Source organism: Macaca fascicularis, chromosome 12 (assembly GCF_037993035.2).
Source record: "Macaca fascicularis isolate 582-1 chromosome 12, T2T-MFA8v1.1".
Taxonomy (NCBI): domain Eukaryota; kingdom Metazoa; phylum Chordata; class Mammalia; order Primates; family Cercopithecidae; genus Macaca; species Macaca fascicularis.
In genome coordinates, this window is record NC_088386.1 from 121,103,224 (window position 1) to 121,127,867 (window position 24,644).

General features: G+C 37.3%; 1 long non-coding RNA gene across 1 annotated transcript in view; it reads left to right on the forward strand.

The window, feature by feature from the left end:
- Positions 1–24,644, forward strand: part of LOC141408229 (uncharacterized) — a 284,024-nt gene that overhangs the window by 181,463 nt on the left and 77,917 nt on the right. The window contains exon 2 of the long non-coding RNA XR_012421526.1: positions 6,982–7,045. This is a non-coding gene — a long non-coding RNA (uncharacterized lncRNA). The remainder of the gene's footprint in view (positions 1–6,981; positions 7,046–24,644) is intronic.

Genomic DNA, 24,644 nt, shown 5'->3' on the forward strand with positions numbered 1-24,644 from the left:
TGGATCAATGAATAAGTTACAAGTGAAATTAAAAAATACATTGGGAGAAATAAAAATGAAATGCAACATACTGAAACTTATGGAATGCAGCAAAAGCAGTTCTAAGAGGGAAGTTTATAGCGATAAATGTCTATACTAAAGAAGAACAATTCAACAAAAAACCGTATGCTGCACCTCAAGCAACTAGACAAACAAGAAGAAACTAAAGACCAAAATTGGTAGAAGAAAGGAAATAATAAAGATTAGAGCAGAAATAAATAAAATAGAGACTAGAAAAATGATAGAAAATATCAACAAAATTAAGAACTTATTTTTTGAAAAAACAAAATGAACAAACCTTTACCTAGACTAAGAAAAACATTCAAGTGAATAAAATCATAAATGACAACCAAGTCATTACAACAGATACCACATAATCCAAAAGATTATAAAAGACTATTGTAAACCAACAAATTTAATAAGCTAGAAGAAATGGATAACTTCCTTGACACATACAACTTACCAAGTTGAATTACAAAGACTAGAATATCTTATCTGAACAGACAAATAACAATTAAAGAGATTGAATTAGTAATAAATGTTTTCCCATCAAAAAGAAAAGTCCAGAACCAGATGGCTTTACAGCTTAATTTTACCAAACTTTTAAATAAGTACTAATACAAATTATTCTCAAACTCTTCCCCAAAACTAAAGAGGAATGAATACTTCCTAACTCATTTTGTGAGGCCAAAACTGCATACAACAAAACCCAAAATCTACAGGCCAATATCCCCGATGAACCTAGGTGCAATTATCCTCAACAAAATAATAGCAAACAAATTTAACAACACTTTAAGAAGATCATTCATCATGATCAAGTGGGATTCATCCCAAGGATGGGAGGATGGCTCAATATAGGCAAGTCAAAAATTGGATACATCACATTAAGAGAATGAAGGACCAAAACCACATGCTTATTTCAATAGATGAAGAAAAGAATTTGACAAAAGTAAACATCTCACATTGAAAACTGTCAACAAATTATGCATATAAAAGATGTATCTTAACATAATAAGGGCAATGTAGGACAAATCCACATATCATATCAGAAAAAAAGGAAAGCATTTTCTCTAAGATCCAGAAAAAGACAAGTATGTTCATTCTTGCCACTTCAATACAATATATTACTGGAAGTCCTAGCCAGAGCAATTACGCCAGAGAAAGAAATAAAAGGCATTCAGATTGGAAAGAAGGTAGTCAAATTGTCCTGGTTTGCATCTGACGTGATCTTATACAGAAAACCCCAACGTCTCTACCAGAAAAAACCTATTCAAAGTAATAAGTAAATTCAGTAAAATTGCAGGATGTGAAAATCAGTAGCATTTTTATAAATAGCAACCTATCTGAAGAAGCAATCATGAAAACAATTTGTTTATGATAGCTACAAAAAAGATAAATACTTGAGAGTAAATTTAATTTAAAAGGCACCAGGCACAGTGGCTCATGCCTGTAATCCCAGCACTTTGAGAGGCCGAGGTGGGTGGATCACCTGAAGTCAGGAGTTCGAGACCAGCCTGGCCAACATAGCAAAACCCCATGTTTACTAAAAATACAAAAATTAGCCAGGCGTGGTGGTACGTGCCTGTAGTCCTAGCTACTCAGAGGCTGAGACAGGAGAATCGCTTGAACCCGGGAGTCAGAAGTTGCAGTGAGCTGAAATCATACCGCTGCAGTCCAGCCTGGGTGACAGAGCAAAACTCCCTCTCAAAAAAAAAAAAAAAAAAAAAAAAAAAAACCCAGGGTAAAAAAGATCTCTACTAAAAATCTGTGAAATAGTGTTAAAAAAGTTGAAGAAGACATAAATAAACATAAAGTTATCCCGTGTTCAAGGTTTGGAAGAATTAACATTCTTAACATGTCCATCCCACCCAGAGTGATCTGTGGATTCAATACAATCCCTATCACAATACTAATAACTCTTCATCGAAATAGAATAAATAGTCCTAAAATTTCAGAGTCCACAAAAGACTCTGAAAAGTCAAAGCAATCTTAAGCAAAAAGAACCAAGCTGGAGGCATCACACTGCCTGACTTTATAATATACCATAAAGTGACAATAACCAAAATGGCATGGTCCTGGCATAAATACAGACGCATAGACCAATAGAACAGAGAGTCAGAAATAAATTCGTGCATTTACAGCCAACTGTTTTTCAACAATGGTGCCAATAACACAAAGTGGGGACAGGATAGTCTCTTCAATAAATGGTATTGGGAAAAACTGGACATCCACATGCAGAAGAATGAAATTAAACCCTTATATCTTACCATATACAAAATCAACATGAAATGGAACAAAGACTTAAATGTAAGAGCAGTGACTAAAAAGTCACTGCTACATCTGAGGACATCTAGATGATCTCCGATGTTATCTTCTAGAAGTTTTGTAGTTTTGTGTTTTACAGTTAGGTCTATAATCCATGTTAATTTTTGTGAAAGGTATATGGTTTGTGTCTAGATTCTGATTTTGTTTGTTTGTTTGTTTTTGCATGTAGCTATCCAGTAGTTTCAGCACTGTCTGTTAAAATGACTACCTTTTCTGTATTTTATTGCCTTTTCTCCTTTGTCAAAACATTTTTTCTTGAATCCATCACTCCGCTGAAACTGCTCTTTCAAGGTCATCAGTCATCTGACCCATGTTGAAAACTCGAAAGGAAATTATAAGTGCCCATTTTATTTGACCTGTCAGCTGCATTGGACATGTGGTTGAACACTCTGTCATCCTTGAAAACTTTTCTTTACTTAAATTCCACAACAACAGATACTTCTGGCTTACTTTCTATCACACTGACAACTGCTTTATAGTCTCATTTGCTGATCTCTTCTCTTTCCAGAACTCTTAATTTTAGAGTGTCTATAGCTCAGTCCTTTGTCTTTACTCTAATTTATTGATAGTGATTCCTTTGATGTTCTTATCTAGTCTTGCCTGGTTTTTGACAACTTCCAAATTTATATTTGCAGACTTGAGTGCACCACTTAACTCTGGTATAAATTATACCCTTCAGTTCAACTTTTCCCTATGCCATTTAATGAATGTCTTCAACTTAACTAGTCACAAAGTGAACTTCAAAACTTACCTTAAAACTTGCTATTACCAATTAATGAAAACTTCATCTATCTAGCTGCTCAGGTCAAAATGCTGTGTTTATCTCTGACTCCTCTTTTTATCCCATTCCACAGTTCCAATTTGCCAGAATATCTTTTTGGCTCAACCTTCAAAATATATTTAGAAAACAAAAACACTTCTTCTAGGCCCTACTGCTACAGTCTCTGTCTAAGACTTCACCTCTCACTGGATCATTGCAAAACCCTCATATTCCTGCACTGCCTTCATTCCTGTTCCCCTGTAGTCTAAGATCAGCTTCAGTGGACTGCCAAAAATGGCCAAATATTCTTTTCCTTCTATCAAGATGTGAAGCCTATGAACTTGCTTTGGCCAATGAGACAAAAGCTATTAATGGTAAGATATGACTAGAGGTGTGAAAAGTATGTGTGCATTTGGACTTGTCCTGTTCCTGTTCTTGAAAACCTTTGCAATCCCAATAAGATGAAGAATTCCAGTCTAGTCTAATGGATGATGGAACGCATATGGTCCAGTTGCCTCTGTCTTCCAGTCTGACAACCATCTAAACTCCACAAGAAAGACAACATTAACTAACCAGCCGCTGACCACAGACGCATGAGCGGACCTACTGAGACTTAACGGAGGAACAATTTAGCTCAGTCTAGCTCTGCCCAAGTTGCTGACCCTCAGAATATTGATCTAAATAAATGTTTATTGGTTTAAGCCGCTACATTTAGGTGGTTTGAAATGCAGTAAATGCTACTTGAAACATTAGTAAATCAGACAATGTAAATTGTTGAAAGTTTTGTTTTAAGTTAGATCACGTCATTCCTGTGCTCAAAACCCTGTAAAACCGTGTCCTTATAGTAGCTTATAAAATTGTACCTGTTGTGGGGGCCCTCTTCCCGCTCTGACCCATCGCCTCTTATTCTTCCCCTTGCTCAGATCCTGTAGCCATACTGCTGTCCTCTTGTTCTCAAACTCAGCAGACACATTCCATTTTAAGGCCTTTGCCCTGGCTCTTCTCTCTGCTTAGAGCAGTCTACTAGCAGATGTCCTTTTGGCTAAATCCCTTGCTTCATCAAGCCCTTGCACACCTTCTAACCATTTCATTAAAAATTCTCCCTCACTCAGAACTTCAATCTACTTACTATGATTCATTTTTTTTTTCATTCAAAGAAGTGATGTACAACACGCTTTACTTAGTCACGATGTTTATTGTCTAACTCCTCTGCACTAGAATGTACAATACTTACATCTAAGGATTTTTGTCTGTTATGTTTAATGCTGAATTTCCAGCACATACAGCACTTCCTGGCATAGACTGGGCTCGAAATAAATATTGTTCAATAAATGAGTTATGGAGGACATGTGAGGTGAGAAAATGAGTGTAGTCTACTTTTCAAGGAGCTTTGGTTTAGCAATTTTTAGTTCAGAGAATTTAAACTTTTTAATCCTTGCTAGTTTGTGTGTGTGTGTGTGTGTCTGTGTCTATGTGTATAAACATGTAGAATTATAGGACAAAGCCTGTCAGTATTGGAAGGTGCAGGAAGTGCTGTTTTCTCTCCTAATTACTAAAAAGATTCTATTTGAATAAAAACAGAAGTGTACATCACTGCTTTGAAACTGTTAAAAAATGAATGGGTATTTCAAAAGGTCAGAATTTGCTGATTGTCTTTTAAATACTCTCTTGTCTCTAAAATATGGCATATTTATATGGTGTTATCCTTTTCATTGTGTGACCTCTATGTTGGTCAAAGACACGTGAGTATCCTATAATTCAATGTTTCATAAGTCAGAGTGAAATGGTCTCTTTACAAAACGAAGTTTGAAAGTAAAATTATGCTTTGCCACTAGTCTTAATTCTTAGCAAACACACCTTTAGTCTTTTTGATACCTTGAGTATATTATCTTTCATGGACTTTGCAAAGGTCACAGAAGACAATTTCCTTTTTAAATAGATCCTTGCAAGCATCTCATATTTGATTTGTCTGGAGATGAGCCTTTTATACTTTCTTCTCCGTTTTCCTTCATTACTAAGGGAAAAAAAGCTATAAGCTGTATATCCTAGACTCTGCTGCTTGATGTGTTTACTTTTTTTCTTCATCACGATATTTATATTCTGAAGCTCTTTAAAATGTTTACCCATACTCATTAGCATGTTGATCTCTGTGCAGACTGTCATGTTACAAAAGTTATTGACTGAGACTAGGTATAAAAATATGAACAGAATTTAGTTTAACGGTAAGATTCATGACAGCAACGTTTTACCCACTTGTTCATTCATTCATTCATTCATCCATCCATTTGTCAAATAGCAAATTATAGAGCACTCACTAGCAATCAAGTTTCCTGTTAGGTATATAGACATTAGAAATAAGCGTCAGACATAAGCCTTTTTTTTGAAAAGGTTAGTTTCCTAGTGGAAATACACATATGTGCTGTAAAAGAGGTCCCTATGCAAGTGCTCATCTATATTTTCCAATACGGAACAATCAATGTGAGCAAGTATTTATTTTTTCAATGAATTGTTTCAATATTCTATAGACAAAACATCAGAGACCTCATTTGTTTTTCTGCTGTTTGACTTAAAAGTAGCTTGGGGCATCTTCGACTGGAAGGCCTGGAAACATAAATCACCCATGGTCCAGTTTTTGCTTTCTGTCTCTGCAGGGAGAAACAGCATGAACTGCAGTGGAAACAGAACTCGACTCCACTGCTTGCATGTGTAGGCAAAATATAAATTCATATACAAAAGCCCACCATGTACTTTCTTCCATGTGTTTATAATAATCTGAACTCCTGCCAGAGTGTCTGAGATTTGAGATCATTATGTTGCTCTGACTTAAAAACTTTTTTTGAAAACTCCTCTATTCATTTTATTTGATTTTGCCTGTATGTGTGATGTGGGCTTTTATTTGGTGTCTTTAGTGTCAGGTGTCATGGATACAACATTGGAGGCTATAGGTTTGATTTTCAGTTTCTTTAAGCTTGAAAATCTGGCTGAGTATTGACCATTAATGAGACAGGGCTCAGGTGGTCTTATTGTCAGTCTTCCAAGTTGAATAGAGGGAACCCCAAGGATTCAGGTACATATTAGAAATATGTTTAGAATGGTACACAGTTTGTAGAAGAAAGTACATTGAATTCCTTAAAGTTGGCATTTATCTTCGTGGATAAAAGCTTAGGGAACCAGATCAGATCTCTGCACTTTAGAAAGAGAAGACTATGTTAGCAAGCAACGTTATAAGAAGGCTTTACATTATGTTTATCCTGTATAAGTTATTGAAACCTATGTATCAATTTGAAGGTTGAATTGCAGAATTTATATCAGAAATTATGGAAATGTAAAAGTAGAAGCAAAGTGTGATGAAAAGACTTTCAAAAAGCAAAATACAAGGACGTGTTCATATGTAAATACAAGGTATAAATGAAATATAAAGAAGAATATAAAAGTTTTAGATGAGGTAATGAGATCATGTATATGTCAAGTTGAAGGTGGTTTTACCTTATGGTTTAAGACTACAAAGATTACACATTCAGGTATGAATGCATAAAGATTATATACGGAGAGGAATCATTAGGCAAATTTGGTAATATTTTCTAGATTAAAAATACAAAGATGAAATAAATATGCTAGTAGAGCACTTAATCCAGAAAGAGAAAGTAGATGTGACCTCATGAACAGGTTATCAAAAATTATAGGGTTAATGTCTGACTTCATGGGAAGTGTTAATTTCCTTGATATGAGTGAGATAGTGATAAAGTTATTTAGATGTGTTTCAAAGAGGAGTACTTAGAATAATTCAATAGACTATTCTGGCTACAAGCTATCACTATTTCTGCCTTGCATTAATTAGCCTTTCTTTTTGTTTTCAGTTGACTCACACCAATGACCAGAGAACCCACTCATCTGGTTGACGAATTGGAAAAGTTGAACTTTGTAAGTGAGACTTGATCCCTCTTGGAAATGCATTTTCTTATCAAACTTTCAATGAAAGAAAAAGTACAAGGTCCAGTGGATTATCTGATATAAATAATCAATAATTAATAATTCTACAGCACTTTATATTTTACAAAGCTTTCTCACATTTACATACCCTGCTTCTCTGGCTTCTTTTTCTTCAAGTTTATATTTAGAGATGATATTCAAAACATTTAAATAGAATTAGTTATTCCATTAGAATAAATGTTGGCCCTAATGCCTATATAGCTATATATTATCAGCCCTGAATTTTTTCTATAATTATTTTATAAGTCGTTCTGTTAACATCTTGCCACATTACTGTTTATTTCAAAGTCCTATTGTCAAGGGAAGCTCTTGTTTTAATCAGGACAATTTTAGTTGCAAGTGACAGAAATGAAACTCAAACTGGGTTAAGCAAAAAAAAAAAGAAAAAAAGAAAACAATTGCTGGATAGAAATGAACTATCATTGTTCAATTCCCACCTTTGAGTGAGAACATGCAGTGTTTGGTTTTCTGTTCTTGCGATAGTTTGCTGAGAATGATGGTTTCCAGCTGCATCCATGTCCCTACAAAAGACATGAACTCATCCTTTTTTATGGCTGCATAGTATTCCATGATGTACATGTGCCACATTTTCTTAATCCAGTCTGTCATTGATGGATATTTGGGTTGGTTCCAACATATGTAACAAACCTGCACATTGTGCACATGTACCCTGGAACATAAAGTATAAAAAAAAAAAAGAAATGAACTATCATTGCCATTAGAAAGGGACTCACAAAGTAAAACATGCTTTAGAAAGGTAGAAAGGCTACAAGATGATTAGAGTCATAATGTTTTTTTCTATGGTCCAATTCTTCTACATTCTTCGTGAAGAATAATAGTGATTTTTAATGTGGACACAGCTACTAGCTTGCCAAGTGACTTTAATTCACTTGTACAATGATTTATTAAGAGGAAAAATGTTACCTTTTAAGAATGTAGTATTCGATATAGTCTTTTATGTATTAAAATTAGATTGTAAGATGCATAAAATGCTTTTAAAATATATTTTGTTTCCTTTTGATTATGTATAAATTATCTTTATTCCACCTATAGTAACCTTTCTATTAAAAATGTTTACATCTTCTTGACTGACACCTTGCTTTGTCCCACACTTTCTCGCTGTTTTCCTATTAATTTCCTTCTAATAAGAAACTCTTCTTTTAAAGGTAATCTGAACATGCTATTTATTGATCTTGCTGAATTTATACAAATCCAAATGTACCCTCATTTTATACAAAGGTGCATAGTATGTGCAGTTTAGAGAATCTGAATGCATTCAAATATTTTCTGTGTTCAAATGTAACCTGCCAATCCCCCACCCCCAAAAAGTATGTATAATAACAATCAGAGAGCTGGATATGTCATGATTCAATGTGTGTTCTCTCTTCAGTATTTCATCTATTAGCCAATGACACATCAGAAATAGTCCTTTTTTCTTTTCTTTTGTTTCTTTCTTTCTTTTTTTTTTTTTTTTGAGACAGAGTCTCGCTCTGTCGCCCAGGCTGGAGTGCAGTGGTGCGATCTCGGCTCACTGCAAGCTCTGCCTCCTGGGTTCATGCCATTCTCCTCCCTCAGCCTCCCAAGTAGCTGGGACTACAGGTGCCCGCCACCAAGTCCAGCTAATTTTTTTGTATTTTTTTTGTTTTTTTAGTAGAGACGAGGTTTCACCGTGTTGGCCAGGATGGTCTTGATCTCCTGACCTCGTGATCTGCTCGTCTCGGCCTCCCAAAGTGCTGGGATTACAGGCGTGAGCCACTGTGCCTGGCCAATAGTCCCTTTTTCTTTAGGCAGGTGTACCAATGATGTATGTGTCATGACAGAATTTTGTGTAAAACATTTTCTATAGATTGTTTGCATGGGTCATTATGCATTTCATCAGTTTTGCTCCTTCTCCTACTTGAAATCCTCTTTCTTATCTTCTCCACCTGGTATATTTCTTAAGTTTTACCTTCTCTGCAACATTTCCCCAGTAACCTCAAGCATTTTCTCTGTTGTGCATTCCATAAAACTTTGTAAGTGGCCATTGTTATATTACTCATTACAACATATTAAAGTTGGTTTTATTCTTTGTCTTTCCTAGGGTCCTAGATTGTGAGAGTACAACACGTCTTTTATATCATTCACCCTTAGTGCAGGCTGAGTACTGGGGTCTGGACACTCCTGGTCACCAAAATCGGTCTCTTCTACTACTTCAGATACCCTAAAATCTAAGAAAAATATTTCTCTTAGAACAGTTATGAAAATCTGGAGATTCCATGAGGACATAAACTAGGTCTACCTCATTCAGCATTGACTGTTCAGTCCTCATAACACCGCCTATCACGAATTTGTAAATAAATTAATAAACGGAAATAAATTTGTTAAATGAGTAGAACCAGATCAGTGCCCAGACTCCACTCCTTCAGACTCTAATTACTCTTTTCTTAAATACTCCTCAGGTGATACCAACGTATATAAAATTTTATAATATACAATTTTACTAAAATTGTATATTATAAAAGTCCTCTGTGTTTCACCTATTTATCCCAGCCGCCTTGTACTCCTGGCAAAACCTGATCATTTTGCTGTCTCTATAGTTTTGTATTTTCCAGAATGTCATAGTGTTGGAATCATAACCTGATCATCTTGCTGTCTCTATAGTTTTGTGTTTTCCAGAATGTCATAGAGTCGGAATCATATAATATGTAGCCTTTTCATATCGAATTAATTTATTTAGCAGTATGCATTTAAGTTTGCTCCATGTCTGTTTATGGCTTGATATCTCCTTTTATTAATTGATAAATAATAGTGTGATATAGATGTTCCACTGTTTTTTCACTCAGCAACTGAAAGGCATCTTGGATACTTCCAGTTTGAGGAGATTATTAATAAAGCTGCTGTAAACATTTGTGTGCAGGTTTTTCTGTGAACACAGGTTTGTATATCAACTGGATAAAGACCTAGGAATTTAATTGCTGGGTCATATATTAAAACCATGTTTACCTTTGTAAAAGACTGAAAAACTGTCAAAGTGGCTGCTCTATTTTGCATTCCCACTAGCAACACAGAAGAGTTCCTGTTACTCCACAATCTCACCAGCATTTTATATTTCCAGGTTCTTTTTAATTTTAGCCATCCCCATATGCATGCATGTTATGTAGCTTTTAGATTTGCTATTCTCTGATGACATCTGACTTTGAGCATATTTTCATGTGATTATTTTCCAAATGCATATTTTCTGTGAGGTGTCTGTTCAGTACATCTGTCTACTATTTAATTGTGTTGTTTGTTTCCTTATTATTGAGCTTATATACTTTGTGTATTTTGGATACAAGTTGTTTATCATATATGGATTTTGCAAATATTTTGCCCAGTCTGTGACTTGGCCACTTCATTCTGTTAACAAGGCCTTTCACAGAGCAGAAGTTTTAAATTTGAATAAAGTCTAATTTATCCATTTTTCTCTTCATTGGATTATATTTTTGATATTGTATTTAAAAACTCTTGACCAAACTTAAGGTCACAGAGATTTTCCCTTTTGTTTTCTCCTATAAGTTTTATAATATTGCACTTTGTATTTAGGTTTATGATCCATTTTGAGTTAATTTTGGTGAAAGATGGTAGATCTGTTATGGATTTATTTTTTATATGGACATTGAATTATTTCAGCACTATTTATTGAAAACACTATCTTTTCTCCATTGAATTTATTTTGCCTCCTGAAAGATTAGGTGACTATATTTGTGAGTTTGTTTCTGGACTGTTTATTTTGTTCCATTGATCTATGTATTCTTTCTCTCACTAATACCAGGCTTTCCTGATTTTTGTAGCTTTATAGTAAAAAAATAGTGTCCTTCATCTAAGTTTTTTTTTTTTTCAGTATTGTTTTGGCTATTCTAGACCTTCCCATTTTTATATAAACTTTAGGCTCAGTTTGTTTGTATACATGAAATTGTCGGCCAGAGGTTCCAAGATGGCTGAATAGGAACAGCTCCAGTCTGCAGCTCCCAGCGTGAGCCATGCAGAAGACGGGTGATTTCTGCATTTCCAACTGAGGTGCTGGGTTTTATCTCACTGGGGCTTGTCAGACAGTGGGTGCAGCCCACGGAGCAGGGCAGGGCATCGCCTCACCTGGGAAGCACAAGGGGTCAGGGAATTCCCTTTCCTTGTAAAGGGAAGCCGTGACCGATGGTACCTGGAAAATCGGAACACTCCCACCCTAATACTGCACTTTTCCAACAGCCTTAGCAAACAGCACACCAGGAGATTATACCCCATGCCTGGCTTAGAGGGTCCCATGCCCACGGAGTCTTGTTCACTGCTAGGACAGCAGTCTGAGATCAAACTGCAAGGTGGCAGCGAGGCTGGGGGAGGGGCGTCCACCATTGCTGAAGCTTGAGTAGGTAAACAAGGCGGCCAGGTAACTCGAACTGGGTGGAGTTCAAGGAGGCCTGCCTGCCTCTGTAGACTCCACCTCTGGGGGCAGGGCATAGCTGAACAAAAGGCAGCAGAAACTTCTGCAGACTTAAACATCCCTGTCTGACAGCTTTGAAGAGAGTAATGCTTCTCCCAGCATGGAGTTTGAGATCTGAGAATGGATAGACTGCCTCCTCAAGTGGGTCCCTGACCCCCAAGTAGCCTAACTGGGAGACACCTCCCAGTGGGGGCCGACTGACACCTCATACAGCCGGGTGCCCCTCTGAGACAAAGCTTCCAGAAGGATCAGACAGCGACATTTGCTGTTCTGCAATATTTGCTGTTCTGCAGCCTCCGCTGGTGATACCCAGGCAAACAGGGTATGGAGTGGGCCTCCAGCAAACTCCAACAGACCTGCAGCCGAGGGTCTTGACTGTTAGAAGGAAAACTAACAAACAGAAAGGACATCCACACCAAAACCCCATCTGTAGATCACCATCATGAAAGACCAAAGGCAGATAAAACCACAAAGATGGGGAGAAACCAGAGCAGAAAAGCTGAAAATTCTAAAAATCAGAGTGCCTCTTCTCCTGCAAAGGAATGGAGCTCCTCACCAGCAATGGAACAAAACTGGATGGAGAATGACTTTGACGAGTTGAGAAAAGAAGGCTTCAGGTGATCGGTAATAACAAACTTCTCCGAGCTAAAGTAGGATGTTTGAACCCATTGCAAAGAAGCTAAAAACCTTGAAAAAAGATTAGACAAATGGCTAACTAGAATAAACAGTGTAGAGAAGTCCTTAAATGACCTGATGGAGCTTAAAACCATGGCATGAAAACTTTGTGATGCATGCACAAACTTCAGTAGCCAATTTGATCAAGTAGAAGAAAGGGTATCAGTGTCTGAAGATCAAATGAATGAAATGAAGTGAGAAGTTTAGAGAAAAAAGAGTAAAAAGAAACAAACAAAGCCTCCAAGAAATATGGGACTATGTGAAACAACCAAATCTACATCTGATTGGTGTACCTGAAAGTGACGGGGAGAATGGAACCAAGTTGGAAAACACTCTGCAGGACATGATCCAGGAGAACTTCCCCAAGCTAGTGAGGCAGGCCAACATTCAAATTCAGGAAATACAGAGAATGCCACAAATATACTCCTCGAGAAGAGCAACTCCAAGACACATAATTGTCAGATTCACCAAAGTTGAAATGAAGGAAAAAATGTTAAGGGCAGCCAGAGAGAAAGGTTGGGTTACCCACAAAGGGAAACGCATAAGACTAACAGCAGATCTCTCAGCAGAAACTCTACAAGCCAGAAGAGAGTGGTGGCCAATATTCAACATTCTTAAAGAAAAGAATTTTCAACTCAGAATTTCATATCCAGTCAAACTAAGCTTCATAAGTGAAGGAGAAATAAAATCCATTACAGACAAGCAAATGCTGAGAGTTTGTCACCACCAGGCCTGCCTTACAAGAGCACCTGAAGGAACCACTAAACATGGAAAGGAACAACTGGTACCAGCCACTGCAAAAACATGCCAAATTGTAAAGACCATCAATGCTAGGAAAAAACTGCATCAACTAATGAGCAAAATAACCAGCAAACATCATAATGACAGGATCAAGCTCATACATAACAATATTAACCTTAAATGTCAATGGGCTAAATGCTCCAATTAAAAAACACAGACTGGCAAATTGGATAAAGAGTCAAGACCCATCAGTGTGCTGTATTCAGGAGATCCATCTCATGTGTAGAGACACACATAGGCTCAAAATAAAGGGATGGAGGAAGATCTACCAGGCAAATGGAAAACAAAAAAAATCAGGGGTTGCAATCCTACTCTCTGATAAAACAGACTTTAAACCAATAAAGATTAAAAGAGACAAAGAAGACCATTACATAATGGTAAAGGGATCAATTCAACAAGAATAGCTAACTGTCCTAAATATATATGCATCCAATACAGGAGCACCCAGGTTCATAAAGCAAGTCCTTAGAGAGCTACAGAGACTTAGACTCCACACACAAATAATGAGAGACTTTAACACTCCACTGTCAACATTAGACAGATCAACGAGACAGAAAGTTAACAAGGATATCCAGGAATTGAACTCAGCTCTGCACCAAGCAGACCTAATAGACATCTACAGAACTCTCCACCCCAAATCAACAGAATATACGTTCTTCTCAGCACCATATCACACTTATTCCAAAATGGACCACATAGTTGGAAGTAAAGCACTCCTCAGCAAATGTGAAAGAACAGAAATTATAACAAACTGTCTCTCAGACCACAGTGCAATCAAACTAGAACTCGGGATTAAGAAACTCACTCAAAACTGCTCAACTACATGGAAACTGAACAACCCGCTCCTGAATGACTACTGGGTACATAACAAAATGAAGGCAGAAATAAAGATGTTCTTTGAAACCAATGAGAACAAAGACACAACATACCAGAATCTCTGGGACACATTTAAAGCAGTTATAGCACTAAATGCCCACAAGAGAAAGCAGGAAAGATCTAAAAATTGACAGCCTAACATCACAATTAAAATAACTAGAGAAGCAAGAGCAAACATATTCAAAAGCTAGCAGAAGGCAAGAAATAACTAAGATCAGAGCAGAACTGAAGGAGATAGATACACAAAAAATCGTCCAAAAAATCAATGAATCCAGGAGTTGTTTTTTTGAAAAGATCAACAAAATTGATAGACGGCTAGCAAGACTAATAAAGAAGAAAAGAGAGAAGAATCAAATAGATGCAATAAAAAATGATAAAGGGGATATCACCACCGATCCCACAGAAATATAAACTACCATCAGAGAATTCTATAAACACCTCTACGCAAATAAACTAGAAAATCTAGAAGAAATGGATAAATTCCTGGACATATACACTCTCCCAAGACTAAACCAGGAAGAAGTTGAATCCCTGAATAGACCAATAACAGGTTCTGAAATCGAGGCAATAATTAATAGCCTACCAACCAAAGAAAGTCCAGGACCAGACGGATTCACAGCCGAATTCTACCAGAGGTACAAAGAGGAGCGTGTACCATTCCTTCTGAAAATATTCCAATCTACAGAAAAAGAGGGAATCCTCCCTAATTCATTTTATGAGTCTAACATTATCCTGGTACCAAAGCCTGGCAGAGACACAACAGAAAAAAAGAGAATTTTAGGCCTCTTGAGTAGCTGGGACCACAGGTATGCACCAACAAGCTTGGCTAGGTTTTAAAAAATTATTATTTGTAGAGATGGGGTCTCACTACATTGCCCAGGCTGGTCTCAAACTCCTGGGCTCAAGTGATACCCCTGCCTTGGTCTCCCAAAGTGTTGGGATTACAGGTGTGAGCCACTGTGCCTGGCCTGGTATTATGTTTCAAATTTCAGATTCCAATTGCTTATTGTTGGCATATAGGAAAGTAATTTTCATATATTAATCTTGTATCCTACAACCTTGTTATAACTTATTAACCAAAGTTTTAAATTGATAAATTGAGTATACTTTATTTGTCAAATGGCTTTCCAATGCATTCTTTCCAGCTATCATTATGAATTATTTAAATGTAAGTGCTGTGGATCGTATATCTGCATTCCCACATCTATTACAACCATCACAACTCTCCCATTAAACAATCAGAAAAATGGCAGTTTTATGAACCTCAATTTTAATCCTCATTATACCAATTACTTACCCAACTTCAGTATCCTCATGTGTAAAAAGATAATAATGTCTACTCCAAAGTGTTGTTTTAAGGATTAAAGGACAGAATATATATAAATGTGATGGTTAATTTTATTTGTCAACTTGACTGGCCTAAGGGACATCCAGAGACCCAGAGAGCTGGTGAAACATTACTTCTGAGTGTATCTCTGAGAGTCTTTCTGGAAATTAGCATATGAATGAGTCAACTGAGTAAAGAAGATCCACCAACATCCATGTGAGCTGTTATCATCCAATCCCTCTTAACCCAAATACAAAAAGAAGGAGAAAGGCAAATATGCTCTTTCTGTTTGAGCTGGGAAATTCATCTTCTCCTGCCTTTGGACATTGGTGCTCCTGGCTCACAGGCTTTTGAACTTGGACCAGAACTTACACTATAGGCTGCCTTCATTCTCAGGCCTTCAGACTAGACAAAATTACACCACTGGATTTCCTGGTTCTCCAGCTCACAGATAACATGTTGTAGAACATCTTACCCTCCGTAGTACTGAGCCAAGTACCATAGTAAATCTCAAGTAGATCCACATATAGCCTCTTGGTTCTGTTTCTCCAGAGAATCCTGACTAATACGATGCACAAAAGTGCTTAAAGACCTGTAAAGAGTTATATAAATTTATTTATTATAATACTAGTAGTGTAAAATAGTAATAATACTGATACAAATACTATCAGTTGAGACCATAAACATGACACTGATATCCTGATGGTACAGAAAGTACGATATATCATTCTTCTTTGCCATAATCTCTGTAAGTAATTTCCCTTCTCTCTTCACATCAGTAGGCTATATACATTAAAATAATTAATAAAAACAGTAAGACTGAAAGTTATTGAGTGTTCATGCCATGTAATTTTAGAGTTATGTCAGTCTTTACTGGAAAATCTTAAATGCTTGAACATTTCATCTTTGAAACAGAAGGCTGTAATTAAGTAAGTCATTGGCCTATGTATTAGTGCATTTCCATGCTGCTGATAAAGACATATTCAAGGCTGGGCAATTTACAAAAGAAAGAGTTTTAATGAATTTACATTTCCACATGACTGGGGATGCCTCACAATCATGGTGGAAGGCAAGGAGGAGCAAGTCACATCTTACATGAATAGTGGCAGGCAGAGAAAGCTTGTGCAGGGAAACTCATTTTTAAAACCATCAGATCTTGTGAAACTTATTCACTATCACAAGAACAGCACGGGAAAGACCCACCCCCATGATTCAATTATCTCCTACTGGATCTCTCCCACAACCCATGGGAATCATGGTAGCTACAAGATGAGATTTGGGTGGGGACACAGAGCCAAGCCATATCATTATGCAAACAATGAACTTTCCCCCGACATTTAGAAACATGCTAAATATTGTGTAAACATTTCTAATTCTATTTCCATTTTCATAATTAACAGCAGAAAAAATAGATTAACAGAAAAAGTATACTCCATATGTCATTTTAAGCTTAACATACCTTGGAAATCTTTCAAATCTAGATGACCTTTCTTTAAATCCACATTATGAGAAAATTATATGCTTTAAAATATTTGTAAGACCAGTTGTGAACATTCTTGTAGTCAGTAAATTAATCATCATATCTAATTACAAATAACAAATAAAATATTGAATGTAAATTTGAAGTTTTGGCTCATCTCTGTAATTGGATGCTCTCTAGGCTGTCCTGTGCTGAAGTGGTGAGTATGCATTTAGATTAGGAAATGATCATTTATTGTGACAACCAATAATTTACTTGTAATATACATTTTGCCTTATAAAAATCCTTACAAAATTGTGCTCATTTATTATGATGTAGTTGGTGATTTGTTGACATCTGTTTTTAGCTTATTTATTTCTTTAACAGGGTTTTAAAATATTGCCTGTCAATGTAGTCAATATTTTTTATTTTAAATGCAAATAAATAAAATCATGCTGTCTAAATACATTTTAATTACTTTTTAATCTATAAAATAATTCATATACTATACTCCATTGTCTTTTTTTTTCAATTTTTTTTCTTTTAGTTTTGAGATGACGCTTGGAAAATGCTTTCATGCATTTCACTTTTGGCTATTTTTCACACAGATTCTTGAATGTTTTCTCTAATTGACAGCTCAAAAAAAAAGGTGGCAGATATTAATTAATAAGTCAAAGTTGCCAAGAGAGGCTTTGAAGCCAAAGTTTTGGTTTCCAGGCTTCTATTGATTTATTCCATTTGAAACAAACAAACAAAAAATCCTCTACAAATATCTAGATTCTAATAGAACTCTTTTTTCTTTTCTTTTCTTTTTTTTTTTCTTTTTTTTTTTTTGAAACAGTCTCGCTCTGTCGCCCAGGCTGGAGTGCAGTGGCGTGATCTCGGCTCACTGCATCCTCTGCCTCCCAGGTTCAAGTGATTCTCCTGCCTCAGCTGTCTCAGCCTCCTGAGTAGCTGGGACTACAGGCATCCGCCACCACACCCGGCTAATTTTTGTATTTTTAGTAGAGACAGGGTTTCACCATATTGGCTAGGCTGGTCTCAAACTCTTGACCTTGTGATCTGCCCGCCTTGGCCTCCCAAAGTGTTGGGATTAAGGCGTGAGCCACTGCACCCAGCCTCTAATAGAACTCTTTAAGGTCCTGCTTGATGGATCTCCTTCAAAATATTATTTAGTTTGGCTTTCAGGTTGATTTGTATCTACTTTATGTTTTCCAACTTACGTGTTCAGGGTATTCAAAGTATAACAATGCTTGGGAAAGGGAAACGTGTTAGGAATGAGGAGCTTTGCAGGCCTGTCTGAGTTCTGCCTTTATCTCTCGTGTTACCAAACAAGCATCTCTAGGACTCAGTTTGCTCCTCTGTGAAATGGAAGCATTAGTCTAGATAATCCATGGCTTCCCCCTCGCTGGGCCCTGGCAACATCAAAAACCCTAAACTGATCTGAATTTGGCTGATAATTTAGGTTGAAAACCTGATTTAAAAAAATTCTTCAGAACCCTTTCTGAAGAGCAAATTGTGACACAACCAAATTGTGACATTCATTACTATTTCATATCTATTTCAATAAAGTAATTATTTTAATTAACATTTTTCTATAACCCATTAGATAAATGTATTTGGAGATCTCATAGATAATGCTAAACTTTAAAATTTTCCCTTAAAATATAAATCAGTTTATGATTTTCCTCTGCTCAAAACTATTCTCCCCCTACCCCTCCACACACACACAAAATGAATAAAAATTCACCTACTGGCCTGGAAAGTCCTCCTGATTTGGCAGAATCTCTCCCTGTCACCCAGGCTAGAGTGCAGTGGTACAATCACAGCTCACTGAAGCATTGAATTATTGACCTTAAGTGATCTTTCTGCATCAGCTTTCCAAGTATCTAGGACTACTGACATAAGCCACTAAGCTCTCTCTCTCTCTCTCTCTCTCATATATATGTATATATGAGGTTTCACTATGTTGCCCAGGCTTGTCATGAACTCCTGGGCTCAAGTGATCCTCCCACCTGGGCCTCCCAAAGTGTTGAGATTATCAGCATGCACCACTGCGCCCAGCCCTGGAAGGTTTTATATCCAGGCGGTCACCTAGCTTTAACTCTGATTCTAGGAACTGGTGACAGCTGAATTTCTGCTTAATCTGCTTTGGTGTGTCAAGCCTCTTTTAAGGTTGTTTTGCTGTTGTTCTTCTGACTTTTAAAGAGGGCAAATATATCTGTTCAAAACAAAATCTCACAAAATCTGTTTCTTCATTTGCTTCCTAGTTAGCCTATTTTCTCTTTCTCTAATCGCTTCCTTCCATGTCTGCAAAGCTGTCAGACCAATGACTTGGCCATCTCTTGCCAGGCTCTGTTTATCTTAAGCCTTGTCTTTCTGATTTCCTTACCCATTAAATATTTAAACTCCATTAAGTCATAAGTGGATTGTGAATTTTCAGAGAATGAAAAATATAAAATGGAAAGTGTAAAATATGTAGTTAAATCTGCATAGGAAATATGTCTTAAATGATTCTAAAATGACTCAGTCTATAAATTACCATTTAATATGTTAATTATACATTGTATATGCAAGGTAAGCAAAGATCTAATCCTGCATTGAGGTGCAACAGATCACCTTACATGTGGCAAAATTTGAGAGACTGAAAACGTTTCTTGCTCTCTTATCTAGGTCCACAGTTCCTCTCAGTCTCTTCTGTATGATGCCTTGAATATATCGTTTGTTAGTTATTAGCACATAAATGGTAAGGCTTCTGGTCAAACCTTCAAATATATCAAATGGGAGAAATGCTATAGGAATATCACTATTGAGCGTTAACAACTTAGCAGAAATTAGATAACATGAGAAGACCGTGAGAAAGTGAGAAGGATGATGGCTAAATTCGATGGTGGTCAGGAGCTGGGGAAGGTGTGGGCATGCAAGCAATGGCAAAGGTGGAACCCCCAACGTGAGCTGCAGTAGAAGGAGAGGACACAGTTCCCCCTGAGGAAGTGCAGGGATTGGTGAGCTGCTGTCTGATTGGGTTATCAGTTGTATATGGAAATTTATCTCTCTTCTATTTCGTCTTTTCTTTGATTTAACAAAAATGTTATGCTGTAGACACGCTTCCCCACATGCCGCTTCAACCCCTCAGCCACAGGATCATTTTGCTAGGGACAGGTTTATTACGGAAGACATACGGAGGAATTGTTTTGAGTAACAGGATTCTACAACATTTAAGTGTTGCAGTCATACGTTTGAATAGTTAGGCTGCTCAAGAGACAACTTCTGAAAAGTTGCTTTTCATTCAGATACACCCTTTCCTTAGGAAACTCTTCAAGAATCCAGCTTATCCAAACCAGGTTCCGGTGCCTTAGCTACATCATGTAATTTTAAATGTATATAGAATGAAAACTACATTAGTCAGCAGCTGTTAAACGTTCACCACCAAATAAGTAGGCAAAATCTTGTTTTAACAGGTCTGTAAAATCACACTGTAGTGAACCCTCCCCCTCCTATCTTCAAATATTTTCTAATTTTCAAAACATCATTACCCAACAGGCTAGTTTACCTTTAGGAGATTTGTTTTCTTTTTGGTTAAGAAGCAGAAAATTTTCTTCTTTTTCAAAATGCATCACATTGGATCTTATTTAATTCTTTAAGTTTGAACTGATATGTGAGTTTCAAAATAACATTAACCTATGTCCAGGTTATCTCTCAATCTTTCTGGTTAGTAGTGAGGGACAATTGTAAAAAGATAGTTGCAGTGAACTTTGATTTTTTTTTTCTGGCATAGGTGAGACCTCCACATTTCATATCTACCTATCATTCAAGTCTGCTTTTGTTGTGTTTCCAAAAATAAGCCTGTTAAATGAGCCCTTAATTTTGTTTATAAGCTAATATTAATTGTTCTGGAAAATGTAGATTAAACATATAAATAAAAGCGAATTGGCTAAATTACACATGAAGAAGTTGCAACATGTTGTGCTGGGATAACATGCATGTGTTTAAAGTGACTGAAATTTGGATTATTTTTGCAACTAATTTTGAAATTTAAGATTTTTCCACATTAACAAAAGATTTGTGGTATGCATGTGCTTGAAATCTGTTGAAATAGCTACTTAGTCAAACTGGTCTTCCCAACCAAATGAGTATTTGTTTGCTTCATTTCTTCTAAAGACCTGTGAGGGGTTTCCAAGCTGTCCCTCTGGTAGCAGATGGAATACTCTCAGGAGTCCATCCCTATAGCAACCACAGCTACACAGGGTAGCCAGTGCTCTACTGATTTCCAAATAGCATGTGAGGCCACTGAAGGCTGCAAAACCTTCCTTCCACTGACTGGGTTCCCTGCTGATGCTGTTTGGAAAATGCCTAGTTTAATCTGTATCTCAGAGAAGCATGCTATCTGTATTGTATATAATTTAAGAAAATGCTCAACCCGAAAATAGAATTATTTTAGGAAAACTAATTTTCTAGTTGTTTTCTCCTGGAAGTCACATATTCTAAGTACTTCCTTTATTTTATACAAGGTTGCCTGCCATAGATAAAGCTACACTGTAAACCTCATAGGCGAGGAAGACTCAAGTCAGGTGATTAGAACTTTGCTAAAACCCTGGGCCATGACAGCATACTTGTAAGGATTTAGCAGCTGTCATATGGAAATTTATATGAATTAAATTCAATATTGAGGACAAGTTTTGTGCTCAGGGGCAGTCCTGGGAAATTCCTTTTTCGGTTGGCATGCCCCTGACTGGACACTTTGTAATACTTTCTTGGCGACAATACTTTCTTGACAACAATGTTGGCAATTGTTCTGGGTATACATCACAAGTCTTGATAGCTGCAAACAAATTGGGATAAAGCCATAGTTTTGATTGTGCATTACAAAGATGGTGACTATTCAAATGTAATCAGTTTAATGAGGTTTTAGAGAATGTTCTTGTTTTGGGGGTAGTGACAAGTGCCGATGTGAAGTTTGCAGTCTAAAGGGTATACAAGTGGGAACAATTTCAACAAATCAAATCATTGGACTTATATGAGCATAAAAGGTGCATTGTCTCTGACTGAAGACTCTTGATGCGGCATCATGGGATGGTTTCATTTTTATTAACATCCATGATTGTCCAGGTTTCACCACCCTTTCCCACTTCTTTCTCCCAAATCTCTTTAAGCTAGCTTGGGTTAGAAGGATGATTGAATAGAATCTGTTCAAGGCAAGATATGTTTTTAGCATGCATTCGTCTATCATGACCAATACTATTTGATGAGGAGTTGATGAGCAGAGGAAACCTGAGGCCAGGTGAAGCCATATAAAACCCCTTCTTCTCTCAGTATAGAATTAAGCTTTTTCCCACCCCAATTATAGTAGATTAATTATTATTACTATTATTATTTTTTTGAGATGGAGTTTCACTGTTGTTGCCCAGGCTGGAGTGCAATGGCACAATCTCGGCTCACTGCAACTTCCACCTCCCAGGTTCAAGCGATTCTCCTACCTCAACCTCCCAAGTAGCTGGGATTATAGGTGTGCGCCACCACACCGGGCTAATTTTTTGTATATTTAGTAGAGATGGGGTTTCTCCATGTTGGTCAGGCTGGTGTCCAACTCCTGACCTCAGGTGATCCACCCACCTCGGCCTCCCAAAGTGCTGAGATTATCGGCTTGAGCCACCGCACCTGGCCAGATTAATTATTTAGAGGCTTTTGAGAATAATCCCTTTCTAAACATGAATTTTCCTGCCTTAGCTTAAGGTTACATCTAGGTTATGTACTGAAGTGAAAAGGAGTCTATCATTCAGATTGTCTCCACGTAATTCCAAACATACACATGTTTTTCTTCTTGGAACTCATACCCAGGTGGCAGACGGGATTGTCATTTTCCCCACATTGTTCATGTCAGATAAACACAGCTTTTGTGTCATGTACACACTGCCATATGATCGCATATGGTTTCACTGAGAATTCCATATTTATAGGGTGGAACTACACCATAACATGAAATCCGCAGGGCTAGAAATGGGCACTGGCCCATCTTGGACTTCCTCCAAGGAGGTTTTGAGTTCTTGGAGGCGGGCACAAAGGTGTTCGTGATAACATGGTCTTGTCTGTGGCATGGACCAAGAATGTGGACCTTGAGGATAATGTTACAAGGAAGCTCTGCATTTTAGGGAAATCATTCCTTGCCGGAGAATTGTATCCGCTCCCCACACTCACATTCGTTATGCTGCCAGCTGTTCTCTGTTATCATCTCTTGCAGCCTGCAGGTGGGGTCCACTCAGGAGTGGCTCTCCAGGGTGAGAGGGAAACAGAGACAGCTGCCACTGAACCGGATTCTGCCCTTGCTGCTGCTGCTGCTGTGCAGAATCGTGACTTTTGCGTGCTTTGTCCCTGGGCTCTCAGCAGTTTGACTGACTGGCTACTTATCGTTGCTTGACACTCCAACCTTCTGCCCCTGCTTTCCTGCTTTTCTTTAAGTCCTGACAGTCTGCAGATTGGGGAAGGTCCCCGGATGCCTCTGGCCTGCCTCTTTCTCAGGACCCGTGGCTTCTGTCTTTCTCTAATTTATGAGACTTCCTGTTCAGCTACTACCGGGAATCTGTATCAATTCATGTGCTTTTCCCGCAAGCTATATCCTCAGTGCCTGTTCATGCAGCACTGTCTTCCCGTTTCCACCCATAATCTAGAACAGTTACACTTTGAGTGACGGAAACCAAAATGAAAACCAAGCCTTGTAGCAATTTTGCATTGCCAAGAGTTGGAGTTCAATTATCATGCACTTACTGTATCATTAGAGCTTGTTTTCCTTGATGAGAACTTTGTGAGATGGTGACTAACTCATTATTTAGAATAACTATCATCGAAACATTAGTCATTGGAGAAATCTGGGTGAATCAGAAGAGAAAAGCTAGTAGCTTAGGCATTCCAATTAAGTTCTTTAGAGAGTCATCTAGAATAAATAGGACTTTTTCTTTTCCCCTGACTGGAGTTGTGAAATTGTGATCATAATCTAATGAATCAGTTCTCAGTTTTGGAGAGAATATGATTTTCAAGGTTTGGGCTATAGAAACACAAAAGTTGGGGTTGGTTGGGCATATGTATATGTTTTTATATACATGATTTTATACTATTAAGTTAGGAGTATATTGTTATATTTTCTTTATTCTTAATTAAACAGTATTTCAGATTGGAAACTCTTTTTGTCATATTTGGGGAATGATCTCTGAAAATTATCTGCTATGTACCTAAAAAAGTAGAAGCAATCAATAGCCCTTTAAAAAATTATTAAACACTTGTCTCCCATTGGCATAGTTATGTTTTTTTTTTTTTATTCTACTACTGTATACTCCTGACTCCTTTCTGAATCTCTAAGGACTGCAATTTGAGATCTAGAGGCCTATAACATTGTGAGGAAAAAAATAGACTCACCTAGCCCTTTCCCCTCAGCAATACTCTCCCTGTTTGGAAGGCTGGGGTCTAGTTTAAAATCTTTCTAACTACCTTGAATGTTGCAGAATTTATGTGTCTCTGACATTCTGAAATTTTCTAGTGCGATGTTTATGCTCTCTTTCCTCTAAAATGTCAACCTCCAAGGGTCTTTGGACAGCATTTCTATGTGCCATGGTGATTTCAAACATGAATGTGGATTGGATCTGCTGGAATATATGAACCAAATGTCAAAGCAGCTTTACGGAGAATGGATCTGGTGAAGAACTGTCTCTAGCTATGAGCCCCACTTACAACTTGTAAGCTTATAGATTGCTCATAAGTAAATTCAAGCAGTAGCATACCCAAGGGAGTTCTATATTCCCTTCACAAACCGAAAGACTGTGCTTCTTTCTTAGTGGTAGATTTTGCGAGGTACAGCAACTTATTCTTCACCTTGGTGGGGATGTCTGGGCATGTGTCAGATCAACAGACCCCTGGAAAATTCACCAAGTAGGCAGCATCTGAATTTTCA